Source organism: Malus domestica, chromosome 15 (assembly GCF_042453785.1).
Source record: "Malus domestica chromosome 15, GDT2T_hap1".
Classification (NCBI taxonomy): domain Eukaryota; kingdom Viridiplantae; phylum Streptophyta; class Magnoliopsida; order Rosales; family Rosaceae; genus Malus; species Malus domestica.
The window spans coordinates 47538061-47556523 of NC_091675.1; the positions used below are offsets into that span (position 1 = coordinate 47538061).

The following is an 18463-nucleotide window of genomic DNA, read 5'->3' on the forward strand; positions in this document are numbered from 1 at the left end:
ACTTGGATTTTTCAAGTCTCCAAACGAGAAGTTTTCCTCACTTGGAAAATTAAGGGAGCACTACCTCAACCTACATGCTTCACTCACAAAGCTTCAACATACAAGCTTCAACAAAAGGAAAAATTCAAAGAACTTAGTGAAGAAGGCCTTGGTGTATTTAACACAATACGTTGAAATAAAGCAAAGTTTGTTTATTGATATCTCCGATAAGTTACAAATATGTACATATACATGAATCAAAATAAACAAACAAGAGGGAGCCTTCACAAAGGTTGCTCATGAGAAGTCTCAGCAGTCGGCAGAGCCCCATAAAGAGTAGGCATCGAAGGGTGATCATTCGAAGCCTCAGTACTGGGCAGAACCCCAGAAGGAGGAGGCACCAAATGTTGATCATTTGGAGCTTCATTACGCGGTACAGCCCCAGAAGACGAAGGCAATAAATGGCTTTGGAATAAACCCACAAACCTCTGATGATCAAGTAAAATCTGACCATCAGATTCCTGCAGCTGGTCAAGCTTCCTATTCATGTTTGTAGCATAGTCATGTGCGAGCTTGTGCAACTGTTTATTCTCATGCTTGAGCCCTCTGATATCCTGTTTGAGACTTATCACTTCAGCCGCCAATGATTCAACTTGGCGGGTTCGAGCAAATAGGCGTTTGGCCATATTAGACATAGAACCTGCACACTGAACACTGAGAGCCAGAGAATCCTTAACAGCCAACTTATCAGACCGTTTGGAAAGTAGTCTGTTATCTTTAGGAGTGAGAAGGTTCCTGGCCACCATCGCAGCAGTCATATCATTCTTCATTACAGAGTCCCCAACGATAACAGGACCAGTAGGGGATAAGAAGGATGAGTGCCATATGTTGTCTTAAGAAGGCATGGTTGTCTCTTCACCAAAGTTCAAGTCAAAACGACGGTCGGATGGGCCAGACATTTTCAGAAATGATGAAGGAGAAATGAGGTGCAATAAATCTCTGAAGTAAGGGGAAAATTCCTACAAGCAATAACTCTCTGAATGTACTTTTTGCACACAATTGTTGCCCTTATAAAAGAAAGGGCAACAGGGCCGTTGGTTCAAAAATCGAAGAGGCACCACTATCCGGATTCCGAAGAGGCACCACTTTCCACATGCAACATCAGCTCATCGGGTACCATAGATAACTTTGCCAAAGATATCTGACAAAGTTTAGACACATAAATTTTGAAGGTCCAGCTACCCTACTATTACCCACAAGGGTAAAGGAACATCACCACTGCTTGATAACTAAAAAGTCCTAATGTGTGTCAACCTCCATGCTCCGTGGCAAGGTAGACTGGCAAAAATGCATAACCTTTACTCACATTCGAGAAAACACTCCCAACAAGATTGCTTGCTCAAAAATCGAAGAGGCACCACCCTCCGAATTTCGAGAGCCAAACTCCCAATAGGATTACTTTCTCAAAAATCGAAGAGACATTGCTCTCCGAATTTCAAGAGTCAGACTCCAAACATGATTGCTTTCTCAAAAATCGAAGAGGCATCGCCTTCCGAATCTCGAGAGCCAGACTCCCAACAAGATTACTTTCTAAAAAATCGAAGAGACACTGCTCTCCGAATCTCAAGAGTCAGACTCCCAACAAGATTGCTTTCTCAAAAATCGAAGAGGCACCCCTCTCCGAATCTTGAGAGCCAGACTCCCAACAGGATTACTTTCTCAAAAATCGAAGAGGCATCGCTCTCCGAATCTCGAGAGGCAGACTCCCAACAAGATTACGTGCTCAAAAATCGAAGAGGCACCGCCCTCCGAATCTCGAGAGTTAGACTCCCAACAAGATTACTTTCTCAAAAATTGAAGAGGCACTGGTCTCCGAATCTCAAGAGTCAGACTCCCAACAAGATTGCTTTCTAAAAAATCGAAGAGGCATCGTTCTCTGAATCTCGAGAGCCAGATCCTCGACATAATTGCTTGTTCAAAAATCGAAGAGGCACCGCTCTCCGAACTTCAAGAGCAAGATTTCCTTGGATAAAGCTTGCCTGCAATCTTCACATGCAACATCAGCTTTCTAGATACCACAGACCATTTTTTCAAAGTTCTCTGACAAAGTTAAAACATGTGAAGCTTGTAGCTCCTACTACATTACTATGACCAAGAAGGGTAAAGGAATAACACTACTACTTGTTGTTAGGAAGGCTCCTATATATGTCAACCTCCATCCTTCACAGTCAGGCAGACCTGCAAATATAAAAAAAATGCTTAACTTTTGTTCACATCCGAGAGGGCACTCTCAGCAGAGTCTCTCGAAATACTCATCTTCTTTTCCTCCCGATAATACCTCTGCAAATAAGCCACACCAGAGCAAGAGTATCTCATATCATCAGGGTTAAAAGCAAAAGGATCCCATATCATGCTTTTTCCCTGTATTTTCCTTTGGCATTGTTCTTACCTGCAAGACAAGAAGAAAGAGAGTAATCAGTCATCACTTGGAATCAAGTTTCCAGTCAGGAACTGACTGCTTAGAACCCCTTGCCTGATTACTTACCTGACATTGCTCTCGAGTACTCATCTTCAACATCTTATCCTTCCAAAAAAGATACTACATCTGCCTAAGGAACAGATAGGGCAAGTGAGAAGGATACAAGGAAGCATGTGGAGACAAGCGTAATAGAACACGTGCCGATACATCCACTACTTTGTCAACAGCAAAAGTATCCCATATCATCAGGGTCGAACGTACCCTAGATTTGATGGACTTGTTTTGACCATCAAATTCTTGAGTCAGCCTTATACTCTGGAGGAAACCAGAAAACCCTCCAGCCCAGTTCAAGAATAAGCCTATGGAAAGTTACTTATTCAAAAGAAAAAGTATCTCATATCATCTATTCTCCATTTGCTTCTCCTTATCCTTGTTGCTGTTTATGACACAAGGAGAATGAGAACAATCAACCGGCAGCCGAAGTCAAACCTCCGATCCAGGTTGCTTGCTTAGAAGTCTGATTGCTTACCTTGTCTGTTACCTCTTTCGATAAATCTCCTAGCTCGACGACTTGGGGGACTCCTACTATAGGGTTTTGTATCGCACTTGACCAAGCCCGAAACTCCAAGTAAGCTTCAAGTGAAATTGAAACATTACCTTGTGCATCTTTATCGGTTAAAAATACCACCCCTGGATGGAGGAAAAGTACTTCTAGAGAAGATGCCACATCTACGTATGAGACAGATAAGGCAAGTGAAAATGATACCACACTTCGGTACTTAGAAGTTTCGTGATTACTCAATAGCTTGGATCTTGCAAGTCTCCAACTAAGGAGCTTCTCTCACTTGGGAACTTAGGGGAGCACTGTTTGTACCATACTTGACCAATCCCGAAACTACTGAGCACTGGTCAACGTTATACTGTCAAGGACCCAGAAGAGTTTCCCTCTAACCAGGAGGCCAATCACAGCGCGACACGTGTCGACATCAGAAGCCAATCATAGCGTGACACGTGTCAACATCAAAAGCCAATCACAACACGACACGTGTCAATGTCAGAATGAAACTAGAAACTCTCTTCTATAAATAGAGATCATTCTCTTACAATATTTCTGAATGTCATTTGTACTAAATCATTCACTTGTACTCACTAAAGGAGAGCTTGAACCTATGTACTTGTGTAAACCCTTCACAATTAATAAGAACTCCTCTACTCCGTGGACGTAGCCAATCTGGGTGAACCACGTACATCTTGTGTTTGCTTCCCTGTCTCCATCCATTTATATACTTATCCACACTAGTGACTGAAGCAATGTAGCGAAGGTCACAAACTTGACATTTTCTGTTGTACCAAAGTCCTCACTGATTTTGTGCATCAACATTTGACGCCGTCTGTGGGAATCGACAAGAAAAACTATGTCGGTTCTCTTTCATTTTTTTCACCTCCGCCGTGAATCTGCAAACCAAAGCTTTCCCAGATCCCACACGAGAGAAAGATATGATCACTTGCAACAACACCAAATCCCAGATCCCACACAACCCTCTAAAGTTGCTCTGCTCGTTATTAGATTTGATTTGTCGATCGAAAACAATAAGCAACAAGGGAATAATGATGGGAAATTTGTACCCAACGAACAGGACGTTCTGCAGATACTTGTAGCATTCCTTGACAGGAACCACGTTGGTGTTTACTCTCGCGGCAAAGAAAAAAAGGTTTGATGTGGTGGTGTTTGAGAAGGATTTGAGCGCTGTGAGAGGAAAGAGGCGGTATAGAGGTCCTATTCACTACAGATCTGGCTCTCCACCGTCATCCTCGCCAACCCCAACCACCGCATCGTCGGCCTTGACATCGAGTGGCGCCCTAACTTCAGCCGCAACTTTAACAACCCGTAACTTTGGGATTGGGCATCAACGACACTGATTATACAATGAGGATTTACAATTCTGATGGGAGTGAGTCCAAGTACCTCCAGAATGACCCACCTGACATCATCCCTCAAGAGGACCGAGCCGTCAAGCACGTGCTCGATTCCCTGCTGCCCTTTAGCACCACCATAGGAGGTGGTCCCGTGGTGATCAACCACGAGCCTATTTCCCCAGCAGAGGCAACGTCATTGTGGAGTACCTAGAAACTGTTCCAGGGAAGATCTTGTCCTTTGTTGGCTGTCACATGGACGCTTGTCACTGCTAATCCCAAAAGACTGGGAATTTGATCCATTCTCATTGAGCATCGAATGAGATATACTTCGTGGCTGTGGAACCACTGATTGCTTGGGTCATGTTACACTTCTAACTAAGCTCATGAGAAGGCTGGCTGAGACAAAGCCAAAATAAAAATCAACTGTGGTCGCAATCTTTATAGCAAATGAAGAGAATTCTTCCATTTCAGGAGTTGGTATGGATGCGCTCATGAACGATGGGCTAGTCAGTAAGCTAAGGGATGGTCCTTTGTTTTGGATTGACATGGCAGATAAACAGCCTTGCATCGGTACTGGTGGAATGATACCTTGGAAGCTTCATGCAACTAGGAAGCTTTTTCATAGTGGTTTAGCACACAAGTTGCTGAACAACAATGGCCTCTGTGACCATACCGCCGGTGCTTACATCCCCTATAGACGGGATCAGATCAAGGTCAAATCGGATCCAGGGTCTCGGGTTGCGACGTTTTGCTTTGCTGTGATTCTGTGAAGTTGCGAGAAATCAACACAGAAGGCACTGTTTTGCAGGGTTCTGGATGGGTAGGGCTTGCTTTAGACAAAAAGTTGAAGGAACTCGTGGTTGAAATCACTGCAAATTAGATAAGGGGAAGCGCATGTTACTACCATGCTCATTTTCTGAGAAAGCCACGACAAAAGCAAAAGATAAAGTTACTGTTTGCCAGGAAAATAAAGAGAAAAGGAAAAGATGAGCTCTCAAGTAGGCGCAGTGAGCACCAACAACACGCAACTGTCAACCACTCCCCTAACGACTGCTTTATTTATTTATTTATTTTAATGATGTGATTTACTTTTCTTATCTATTGGAGACATCTGTATAAACCCCATCAGAGGTTAAAAAAAAAAAGGCAAGCCCAAAATAATAGGCCGCAATGTCATGTGGAGGGCGAAGGCCCATATGCCCAAAAGAGCCAGACCCTCTATTATCACCAACCAGGTGACCAAAAGTGCGCCCAGTACTCCAAAAATTATTCGGTAACCTGCTGGTATTACCACTAACCAGGTGATCAAAAGTACGCCAAGTACTTCAAATCATACATGAGCATTACTCATGTCAATTATACATAAACATTCATGAGCATGACTCATCCAATCATACATAAACATTCATGAGCATCACTCATGTCAACATTCATGAGCATCACTCATGTCAACATCCATGAGCATCACTTATGTCAATCAACATAAACATTCATGAGTATCACTCATGTCAATCAGCTTCAAAAGCTTCATTTACAAAAGCTCTAGCTTTACAAGCTTCATTTACAGAGCCTTAGCTTTAAAAGCTTCATTTACAAAAGTTCTAACTTTAAAAGCTTCATTTACAAAAGCTCTAGCTTCAAAAGCTTCATTTACAGAGCCTTAGCTTCAAAAGCTTCATTTACAGAGCTCTAGCTTCAAAACTTCACTTGCAAAAGCTTCACCTACAAAGCTTCAGTGCAAGGTATACAAATACCGCATCTGAACAACCACCATTTCGGCCCATACATGGATTCAATTTGAAGTCTCTGGCCAACGGACTCTATTGACCGAAGACTTGGGGGACTACACTATACACGATATATTGGGCCTCAACTGGGCCTTATGAAAAATACTCGGGGGACTTAGCCCATCACTTATGTATTGAGGAGCGAGCCTTTATTCTATAAAAAGGACTCCCTCACCATCATTAGAGAGCATCAACTCTAGCCCGTTATCCATGTATTGAGGAGTGAGCCCTTATTCTATAAAAGGGACTCCCTCACGATCATTAGAGAGCATCAACTCTAGCCCGTCGTTTATGTATTGATGAGCGATCCCTTATTCTATAAAAGGGACTCTCTCACCATCATTAGAGAGCATCAATTCCAGCCCATCATCCATGTATTGAGGAGTGAGCCCTTATTCTATAAAAGGGACTCCCTCACCTTTAAACGCCACAAGCCGAGCCAACCAAGGCAACATAAGCCACGAGCGGAGCAGCCTCGCAGCGTGTGCTACTTCTAGTTGAGCATCATTTCAGATTGAGCACCGCCTCATATCGAGCATCAGTTCAAGACAACATCTAGTTACTTCGGCCCACACATGGACTGAATTTCAAGTCTTCAGCCAAAAGACTTTCTTAACTGAAGACTTGAGGGACTACTGTTTATACCATATTTAGGGCCTTGTATTTAGACCTCGTATAAATACTCGGGGGGACTTAAATGAATTATATAATAAAGAAAGGGGCAAATATGTAATAAGTGAGGAGTCCTTATTCTATAAAAAGACCCCTCACCCTCACAATTAGGGGAGGCCATTTCTAAGGCCAATTCCTAGGCTTTCTCACCCTGAGAAGCTCTCACACTTTCTCCATCAGAAATACTCTTAGATAAATACAATCAGCGTGGACGTAGCCCAAACCTTGGGATGAACCACGATACATCTTGTGTTATTTACATTTCTTGCAGATTCATGGTTGGATTTACCTTGTTCCAAGACCTCCGGTTTTGTGCATCAACATCCACGCTTTTGAAACTTAAGGATTCTAACAAATTCGAATGGCGCGAAGAACATTAAGACTTTTTCACGCAAATCAAAGTCTTCCTTAGTACCCCACCTATCTTTATGCCACCTTGGAGCGGTAAACCTCTTAAGTTATATATCTCGGCTACTGAAGAATCCATTAGTTGTCTTCTTGCACAAGACAACAACACTGGGCGGGAACATGCTATTTTTTATATTAGCCAAAATCTTAACCAAGCTGAGATAAATTATTCAGCCGTCAAGAAACTCTGTTTGGATTTGTTCTTTGTTGCGTTTAAGCTTAGGCATTACATGCTCATTTCTGTTACTTAGGTCATCGCCCAAACAGATGTTATTCGTTATATGGTCACTCGGCCAATAGTAAAAGGAGGAATTAGGAAATGGACAATGGCACTGCCAGAATTCAATTTGCAATACGTGCCCTAAAAAGCTGTTAAAGGAACGACGCTGGCCGATTTCTTAGCTTAACATCCCTCCCTATACGATTTTGGTGGCAACGACGTTGAAATTGGCATGGTTGAAACACGTGATAATTATTGGACGATGTATTTTGACGGCTATAGTACCTCGACCTCGGCCGGTGTTAGAATCGTCAACCAGTCCCCTAATAACTACCGATGGTATTTTTCTCTTAAGTTGAATTTCGACTGTACAAATAATCAAGCCGAATATGAAGCCTTGATCATCGGCCTTAATGTTCTTCACGACTTGAGGGTAGCCTGCGTGCTCGTCCTTGGCGATTCAGAACTTGTGATTAACCAACTCAATGGTACTTTTCGTTGTATGAGTTATACTCTGGCACCCTATCATATGGTTGCCAGCTATTTAGCCGAATTGTTTGCAGGCATTACGTTTAAGTACATCTCACAAGTTCAAAATACCGATGCAGACGAGTTGGCTTAAATAGCCTCTAGAGCATAACTTCTAGGGGGCGAACTAGGCCGGGTTATACCAATATTGCGACACCCATACTCGGCCTTGGTTAATCAACAAGTTCTCCTACACAACCACATAATCCGTACACAAGTTATGTACCTACCTTCGTTGTTGGAACGAGATAATCCTATAGATATTTGCACGGTCAAGACATTACTAGACAGCTGGAGAAGATTAATTATGCAGTATCTCGATAATCCCAGTGGCAAACACGACCACAAAACAAGGGTACACGCCACGAACTACATAATGTATCAGAATGAACTATACCAAAAAGGTGAAGACGGTATGTTGTTATTGTGCCTAGGCCTAGAAAAGGCTGCCCAAGCTATTACAGAAGTACACGAAGGAATATGCGGGGCTTATCAATCCGGATGCAAAACACGATGGTTGCTTCGCTGACACGGTTATTTTTGGCCAAGTATGTTGAAAGATTGTATTAAGTACGCGTGAGGTTGTGTACAATGTCAAATCCATGGGCCCATATAGAGGGTCCCGGTCGAATTACTTCACTCAGTCACCAAACCATGACCGTTTAGATGATGAGCTATGGATGTAATTGGTAAAATTACGCCATCTTCCGGATCCGCAAAGCATGTATGGATACTCGTAGCGACTAACTACTTTACCAAGTGGGTCAAAGCGAAATCATACGCCGAGTTAACATATAAAGAAGTTTGTAATTTTGTAGAAGAAAACATCGTGACAAGATTTGGTGTACATAAAACAATTATAACGGACAACGACACGATTTTTATAGCCGACATGTTTAAAGAATACATCGCGATTTTGAAAATTCAGCTCGATCAGTCCATGCCGTATTACCCACAAGCAAACAAATAGGCCGAAGTAAGTAATAAAGTTTTAATCGTTATCCTTGAAAAAATGATGAAAGAAAAGCCTGGTATATGGCATTTGAAGCTAATCAAGGCAGGCATATCAAACTTCACTCTATTCAGCAACATGGATGATCCCATATACGTTAACTTACAAACACGACACGATACTACCAGTCGAGCTAAGCGTAAACTTGTTACGAGTTATCAAACAAAGCAACTTGTTTAGTTCCGAGTATAGTTAAGCGATGAGGCAAGAGTTGGAAGATTTGGAGGAGGCTTGGCTCGATGCTTATAACTTACTATTGGAGCAGAAAAAGATTGCCGAACGAGTTTATAATCGACGAGTTAGGCAAAAAACATTCAGTGAAGGTGAGTTAATGTGGCAAACCGTGTTACCAGTTGATATTAAAGATCCCATATTTGGGAAATGGTCTCCGAATTGGGAAGGCCTGTTCATTGTCCACAAAATTCTAGACAATGAGGCATACCACCTCAAGGATCAAACTCGTTTGATTCATAAATTACCAATCAATGGGAAATTCTTAAAGAAATATTATCTGGTCACTTGGGAGATCTAAGAATAAAAAATTCATTTCATTAATTTTCAAAGGGCCTACAATCAAAATTACAAAAGTCTACCAGCCTACAAATAAAGACAAAATCCTAAGGAGTCGAAGGAAGAAAAGCATCAAGAGCAGCTTTCAATTTTAACCACTTCACCTCACCCATTGTAACCTCGGCCTGTTGCGTTCTTTTGTCAAACTTTAGCTATTGTATCCGTTTCACCCCAGCCGCGTATTCTTCCAGTCGAGGTTTGTTCGACTCGAAATCTTTTTTAAGCTCATAAGCAACGACCGACCTCTGACGTTGAAGATCGGCGATTTGACGGTCAAGGTCAGCTAGTCTTTCCTTCTTCGCCTTTATTGCCTCGAGCTCTGGTTGGATAGCTTCGTGAGCGACCATTGTAAACTTGAGGTCGTCATCTGCTTTCCAGGATAGATGACAAATGAACAACATACTCGTTGCTGAACAGGCCGTCGGATGTAAGGTCATTCAGGCAATCTCCTACATAGTTAAGACCTTTGCGTTGTAGGATTTGCGAGGCCGAGAGAAACAGAAGCTCTTGCATCTTGGCGAGGGCGCTAGACTTGGCCACGATTGCAGAAGGCTTGGCCGTGGATGCAGAAGGCTCAGCCATCTCAGAAGTGCTGGAGAGGAGGGTGTTGAGCTCGACCTTCCATGAAGGCTGCACCAAAAAGAATTGGTAGATAAAAGAATTCAAAAAGATGGCAAAGAAGGAAGTTGTGTTAGACCAACCAAGAAGAAACTTAGGCCATGTCTGCTGGTTCATTGCTCGAACCTAGAGAGCTTAATGACCGAGCCCAGTGTTTAAGGAAAACTTTTAATTCATGTGGCCGATGAAGGTTATCTACGTTTGATGGCCACTAGGGTGGCTAAGAAATATAAATAACACCTTTCGGCGCATAGAATTTTCAGTGAAATGAGCAATTGGGCACCTGACATTTAATGTTTTTCTTGGTTTAAAGTTCTAAGGCAGGAAATTAATAAAAAGAAAATGATGATGAGTCTTACAAAGGTCGAAGTGACCTTCTAAATAGTATCTGACGAAAACTGACCACACGATGTATGATGAATGGACACGATTTGAGGATCCCAAAATCCTCACAAAGAGGATCCAGAGAGGATCCTCATTCATATTTATTTACCACATCTTCCACAGAGATGTATCTAGCTATGGGGTTGGGCTACAATACTCTAGAGTATTGAATACTACGTCACTTAGATAAAGCGTTTAGATCGAATATAACGGTTGACATTCGTCAGTTTGAAACTAATGGCTCTAAGTAACGGAGTATTCAATCTCAGAAGTATGGTGGGTTTTTCCGTATATGTGCACTAAGTTTATTTCTGATTTAGAACATATATTTTGGTAGTACGATAACATTAGTAGGTTAGATAGTTAGTTGTTCGTGTATAGGAATGATTATTTTTCGTCACTACCGTAAAGCACCATCTGCAATTCAAAACGTGTTATTTTCAAGAATTACTATGATCAATTAAATGTGATGCTATTGCTATTTTTCAGGGGTTGCTGGTTTGACCATATCCACAACTTACAAAATGAGGTCTCGCCTTCAATGTTGTTTTGCTCCCTCCATTTGATTTCACTAGGTCAAGGTGGCTATAGCCCGTCTTTTCAAGCATTTGCAAGAGATCAACTAGAAGGAAGCGACCCCAGCAAGGAGAGCTTATTTTATAAGGGGTGTGCTATCCACACATCCCTTTTTACTTCTCACACATCCCTTGTTAATTTATATCCGTTGATCTTCTTTAATTCATCCGATCCTACGGTCGAAAGCCAAAAATTTGTGAGAAAAGTAAAAAGGGGTGTGTGGATATCACACCCCATTTTATAATTGGTCATACTTTGGTATTTGCTGTGGCAGCCTCTTTGGGATCTCACCCTTCTGTCCTACTTTCAGGAAAGTTTTGGTTGGACAGTGGGTTTTGCCATACCTACATTATCATTGGTTACACCAGCCACAGTATTCTTGTGTGGGAGGCCAATTTATACATGCATACGTAGACACAGGAATAATTCTAGTACTTATGCCCTAGCTAACATTATGCTTAAAAACATCAAGGCAACAACATCATATTTAACGAATTGCAGATTGCAAAATGAAGATGTTGTTGCTGAACAAGAGTAAGCTAATTTCTTCCCAACCTAACTTGTTCTTACAGAAAATTAGAGAATTGGTCACGAAATGTTAGCCGGCTTAATTGGAGCTTCAGTCCCCAAACTAAAAATGATTATTGATCGTGAACATATCCATAACATGAAGCAATGATTTTAAAAGACAGATGAGAGACATGAAGTTCTAACATACTTAGCCAAAATGACCATTGTTTTGTGTTGCAACAAGTTCAGTATACCCACAAATTTTTACTTCAGGGATCAAAACTTCTATTAGGCCAAAGTTAAAAACCAATGCTCAAATTATCTTTTGTGTTTAATTGTCAAGAAAGGTAGTCCATTCATACAATTTACAATTAATTAATAATGTTTTGGTTGGTTATGTAGGCATGAACTGTTGCCTGATCAACAAAATTCCAGTGGCAACAAGGGATTAGATCAGAATCCGGGCGATGGAGTGCGTATAAATTTGCTTGAATTTGCAAAAGTTTCGCTGAGAATATTACCTATATGGACAATGGTTCTATTTTCCGCAGTGGTCATGCAACAACCTGCGACATTGTTCACCAAACAAGGCATGACAATGCAGAGGAACATTGGAAGTCATTTCCAGATTCCACCAGCAACCCTACAGAGTGCTACCACACTGACCGTAATCCTCTTGGCGCCTATTTACTCATAAGTCTTAATTCCCATTTTGACGAAGATTAGTTGCAACGAAAGAGGCATCACTGTTATGCAAAGGATGGGAATTGGTATGCTTATTACAGTGATAACCATGATCACTGCAGCACTTGTCAAAACGAAAAGGCTACAAATAAGTAGAAAGATGAAGATGCTAGGAACTCAAACTGATCAAAGAGTTCCATTGAGCATCTTTTGGTTGCTGCCCCAGTACATTCTATTAGGGCTTGCTGATATCTTCACAGTTGTTGGGATGCAAGAATTCTTCAACTCTCGAGTTCCGACGGAAGGGAGATCACTGGCCTCAGGAATGTACACCAGTGTGTTTGGGGTGGGAAGCTACTTGAGTGCTATTTTGATCACAGCAGTGGAAAATATTACGAGTTCCAAGGGAGGCCGGTGCTGGTTCTCTGACGACTTGAGTGAGGCTCGACTCGACAACTTGTTTGGATCAAAACTAGAACTTTGGGCTCAGGAAAGGGGCTGGCCCAAAAGGATGCCTAAAGGAAGAGTCGGCCTAAGCCTAGCCAAAACACAGAAAGCAGAAAAGGGCTTTTCTGACTTGGTGCAGCTCATGAAGACCACTTGCTCACCTACCCAAAGGCCAAGTGGTATAGACTGACCAACTATACAGTCCATAAAGTACTTTATAATGGCAGGACAAGTAAAATAGCTGATGAGTCACTGCCTCTCAAGTTGCATTCGGGCAAGGCTGCTGCTACAAGAGGCCAAGCTGAGTTGTCTATAAAAGAAGAAAGAGAAATCAGGAATAGGGACACTCAATCAAACAAACAAATGCAAGCACAAACTCTGCTCAAAGCCAGATTTGCCTTCAAAACGAAGCTGTAGTCAGCCCAAGCCTTCATCCCTCTCGGGACAAGCCTTAACTCAAACCTTTGTAATAGCTCTGCTACCCTGTTCAACCTTGCTGTAGTATCGATTTCTCTTTGTAAACTCCTCTCCTTACCTCTCTCTAAAGCTCTCAGACCCTTGATAAGCCACAAAGATAGGGACCTGCAAGACGATCAGGCTTGCCCGACAAGGTTAAACCTTGCCCGACCTTATTTGTTTTTGTCTTTTCATTCATTAGCCTAGCAATATGTTGTATACTTCCAGCTGTATTCAAGTTATTTCTAGTAAGATGACTATTAAAAGAATCTCTCAGTACTTGGATCCGATTTGAATATATCTTCATTGTTCAAACCAGATCTAAGTTCTAAACCCTCGGGCATGTAAATTTGATCAGTTGAAAGTCCTTGGCCTCAAGGCATAAAAAAGAACCTTATGTGGACTTAACCCATCCACGATAGTCCTTGATAAACAAGAAGTCCGAAGTTACTTGGGGCGCAAGTAATCGACCTACCCCTTAGTTTTATTTCTATTATATTGTGATTATCATAGAACGCTTAAGCATGGAATGGATTCTGATGGGAAGCCTCAAGGCCTACACCTAAGGCCCTACAAAGGCACCTATTTGGATTCATTCCATTCCGCGGTCTAGAACGTTTGAGTATAAAGAACGAATTCTGATGGGAAGCCTCAAGGCCTACACCTAAGGCCCCACAAAGGCACCTATTTGGGTTCGTTCTATCTCTCGGATTCGAGTAATCAGAAGTATAATAGTTGTAAGACTCCTGCAATCAATGGAACAAATATTATGTGTTCGAGCACTGGTTTAGTTATTGATGGGAAGCCTCAAGGCCTACACCTAAGGCCCCACAAAGGCACCTGTTATAACTAACATGGTTTCTCAGGCATATATATATATATATATACACAACTAAAACTCGACATCCATTTTACATCTGCCATGCTAAAGATGGTAGTGGCACGCCTGAGTACTTAGAAGTTAATCTTGATTGTGAGCCTCAAGGCCTACAACTAAGGCCCCACAAAGGCACCTCTCAAAGTTAACGTTGTCCTTCTCTTCCAGCCTTGCCCGACAAGCCTTGCCTGACGAGTCTTGCCCGACGAATCTTGCCCGACAAGTCTTGCCCGACAAGCTTTGCCCGACAAAGCCCGACAGTGAAGCAGAAGCCCAACAGCAGCCCTCTACCGGCGCCAACCTCCCGGGGAGCTGTGTGCTCGTCGGCCAGGAAACGTCCCCGACGGAAATTCCTGACGCGAACACAACTACTATTGGCTTTTAGCCTTTTTGAGTGCGGTCGCCTTTGTACTTTATGTAATTTTTTGTAGATTATCATTAGACTCTTGTTGTAGTAATTTGGATAATAGAAACTCTAAGGAAGATTAAGCAAATGCCAAACAGAAAGTGTGCTACTATCTTATAGGAATAACGTAATTGTATGATTAACCATTATCGTGGTATAACTTTGTTGTAAGTGAATTATCTTGTAATAAACATCCTACCGTTTGTCGAAAAGGAAAAAAAATCAGCAGCATGAATATCGACATTCTCATTTTCCACATTCCTTATAGGATTCTATCAACATCTGAATTCATTTCAGCTTCGCTCAACCGTTTTCTTTTGCTAGCTATATTGAAATTTTATTAATGCCTTTCATTTTCTTTTGCAAATTATGCTCCTTTGCGTTTTGATCCTTTTTTCTTTCCTGGCTTTAGTGCCAGCATCACCAACGAAACTGGAAAACCAATTGACAAGAATATTACAAATCACACCACCAGTTGCTCAATCAAATTCAATCCCATAAATCCCCCTCTTTGTATCAATTTATATTTGCTGTCATTGTAGATTTCTTATATTTATTTACTTGTCTTATTTGGCTATACATCCGAACGTGTATAATTTGTATAAAGCAAAGGCTACACTGAAAATTCAAATCAAGAAAGTAATTTCTCCAATTCTCCAATTCTCTGTACCAATACAGCTGGTCCAAACCATTTCTCAAGAGGTGATGACTTAAAATGGGGACTAATTACTTTACAATTGTGTTTGTACCATACTTGTCCAATCCCGAAATTATCAAGCATTGGTCAACTTCATACCTTCAAGGGCCCACTAAGGGGTTCATGGTGGGCACCCCTGCCGAAGCACAAGAGTTTCCCTTCACACAGTAGGCCAATCACAGCACGACATATGTTAACGTCAAAATAATGCTCATAAAGTCCCACATCGACTGCAAATAAAAGCTGGAGACTCTCCTCAACTATAAAAGAAGACCGTTCTCCTACAATTAATCCCTAATGTCATTATTGTACTTAAACTCATCATTAGAACCCACTAATGATGACTATGCTTGAACCTATGTATTGTGTAAATCCTTCACTATTAATGAGAACTCCTCTACCCCGTGGACGTAGCCAAACTTAGGATGAACCACATACATCTTGTGTTTGCTTCCCTATCTCTATCTCTTTACATATTACCCTCACTAGGTGACCGGAGCAACCGAGTGAAGGTTACAAACTTGACATTTTACGTTGTTCCAAAATCTTATTGATTTTGTGCATCAACAAATTGAATATGCAGTTTGATTCGAACTTGGTTATTTTCTTGTGTTTATTTTCTTTTCTTTTTTCAACGATATGATGTTTATAACAAAAGAATTTACTACAAATACTCGATGTTTATAACAAAATAATTCAACCACAACAAAGTTATGCCATGCTGATAGTCTAGCCGGCCAACTTGGCTAAACTCAGTGTACAATTGTTTTCAATTTGGATGTGCCAAAGATCATTTTTTGGTGTAAACATAATCACTCTATAGAGTATAACTACATAAGATTTATTGTATAGACCAATGACTTTGTGAGACTCCTTATTTTTAGAAAAATACATATTATTGTAGTGGATATTCTTTAATTGTGATTGTGTAAATCTTAGATATATTTTATTTCTAGATTATCTACTACTCTAGTCATTCTTTCCTTATAAGATTGTATTTACTTGGGTAAATTACATAGTAGCCCCTCAGGTTTGAGGTCTATTGTAATCTTATACAACATCTTTAAAACATTTCACTTTCATACCTTAAGTACTATTTTATTTCAATTTCATACAACCGTTAGATTTTCCATCAATGGATCTGTTAAATGCTGACGTGGCTGCCACATATATGACACGTGGCTGCCAAATGTCTACCACGTGGCAAATAAAATAATTTTTTTAATTTTTTTTTAAAAAAACCCGAAATTGGAAGAAGAAAAAAAAAAGAAAGAAAGGGACCGAACCCAGAAGAAGAAGAGAAGAAGAAAGAGGAGGGAGGAGAAAGAAGAAGAAGAAGAAGAAAAAAAAAGAAAAAAAAAAAGAAAGGGGTCCGAACCCAGAAGAATGAGGAAGAAGAAGAAAGAGGAGGAGGAGGAGGAGGAAGAAGAAGAAGAAGAAGAAGAAGAAGAAGAAAAAAAAAAAGAGGGACCGAACCCAGAAAAAGGAGGAAGAAGAAGAAGAGAAGAAGAAAGAGGAGGAGGATGAGGAAGAAGAAGAAGAAGAAGAAGAAGAAGAAGAAGAAAAAAAATAAAGAAAGGGACCCAACCCAGAAGAAGAAGGAGGAAGAAGAAGAAGAGAAGAAGAAAGAGGAGGAGGAGGGAGAAGAAGAAGAAGAAGAAAAAAAAAAAAAAAAAAAGGGGTCCGAACCCAGAAGAAGAAGAAAGAGAAAGAGAAGAAGAAGAAGAAAGAGAAAGAGAAGAAGAAGAAAGAAAAAAAAAAGTGGCAGATATGTTTTTTTTTTTTTTTAAATTAAAAAATTATTTTATTTGCCACATGGTAGACATTTGGCAGCCACGCGTCATATATGTGGCAGCCACGTCAGCATTTAACAGATCCATGGATGGAAAATCTAACGGTTGTATGAAATTGAAATAAAATAGTACTTGAGGTATGAAAGTGAAATGTTTTAAAGATGTTGTATAAGATTGCAATAGACCTCAAACCTGAGGGGCTACTATGTAATTTACCCTATTTACTTGGAGGACAAGTTAATCCTCTCCTCTTATTCTACTATAAATAAAGGTATTGCATAGGAAGGAATACAACATAAGAATCTCCAAGCATTCTATAATTTCTCCACTCTCTCTTTTGCCGTACCTCTTCTCTTTCCCTCAATTAATTATAGGCCACAACAATTGTACTTTTATTTTTGAAAATTTTCTATAATTATGTTATTTGGTTTGGTGTATATATATATATATATATATATATATATATATATATATATATATATATATATATATATATATATATTTGTCATCTTCTATATTTATATTATTAAATCAGAAGGCCTTTCAAGTTAGTTTGGGATTGCTGTGTTTTTTTGTTTTTTTAACTGCTTCTGCTGTAATGTGAGAATAAAAAAATATGAAAAAAGCATGTAAGTGTTGGTAAACTGTAGTGCTAAAAGTGCTTTTAGCAAAAAAAGTAAGATAGGGGTAGAATTGTCCTATAAAAAAGGCTTTTTTGAGAAGCTCATTCTACTTTCTGCTATTTTACACCCATGATTTTGAAAGAAAAAAAATCATTTACCAGATTTGATGGTTTATATTATATATGATACCAAATTACGTAGTTTGAAACCTTCTTGGTTCCTGCTTTAATAGTTCTAAAAGATCAGTCTTCTCTCAAAGACTCAAGCTTTGATTTTAATCTAAACTAAATCATGTTATCCAAAGCAGGATCGGCGACAGACCAATCATCCAGAGTGAGTAAAACCCTCAAACAGTAATCGAAATTACTGCTTTTATTGAAACAACATGAGCATATCCGGGTAATTCTAGTTTACCTATGTGCAAAACGACACTTTCTTGTTTTGCTTCTTTACAAATTGTAAAATACCCCTTCGACACCAGCGGCTACTTAAGTTAACAGATGGCATTTAGATCAAGATCTTATTTCCTTTTCATCTTAAACCTTGGCATACTCTATTCATCAAGTCCCACAAGGCATTCTTCCTCTGGCCATTTGCCCCAAACATTGTAGTCTTCAAGCTCAGCACTTTCTTGAAGAGCAAGTAAACTACTCTTGCTGCATTGGGATTGAGTAAATGGGGCACAGTTGTGGCACATGAACGGGCAAACAAATAAAGTAGCCCTATATTGGAATTTGACAATACCATACTGAAGTTGCCCAATTCAAAATTGTATTTCAAGTTGACGGGTTAGTGTGAGCTTATCCATGCGGTTATGCAC

The 18463-nt window shown here is 40.4% G+C and overlaps 1 pseudogene; it reads left to right on the forward strand.

The window, feature by feature from the left end:
* The first annotated feature begins 10811 nt into the window (after positions 1 to 10811).
* Positions 10812 to 14613, forward strand: LOC108169500 (protein NRT1/ PTR FAMILY 5.8-like; annotated as a pseudogene).
* Positions 14614 to 18463: the final 3850 nt, after the last annotated feature.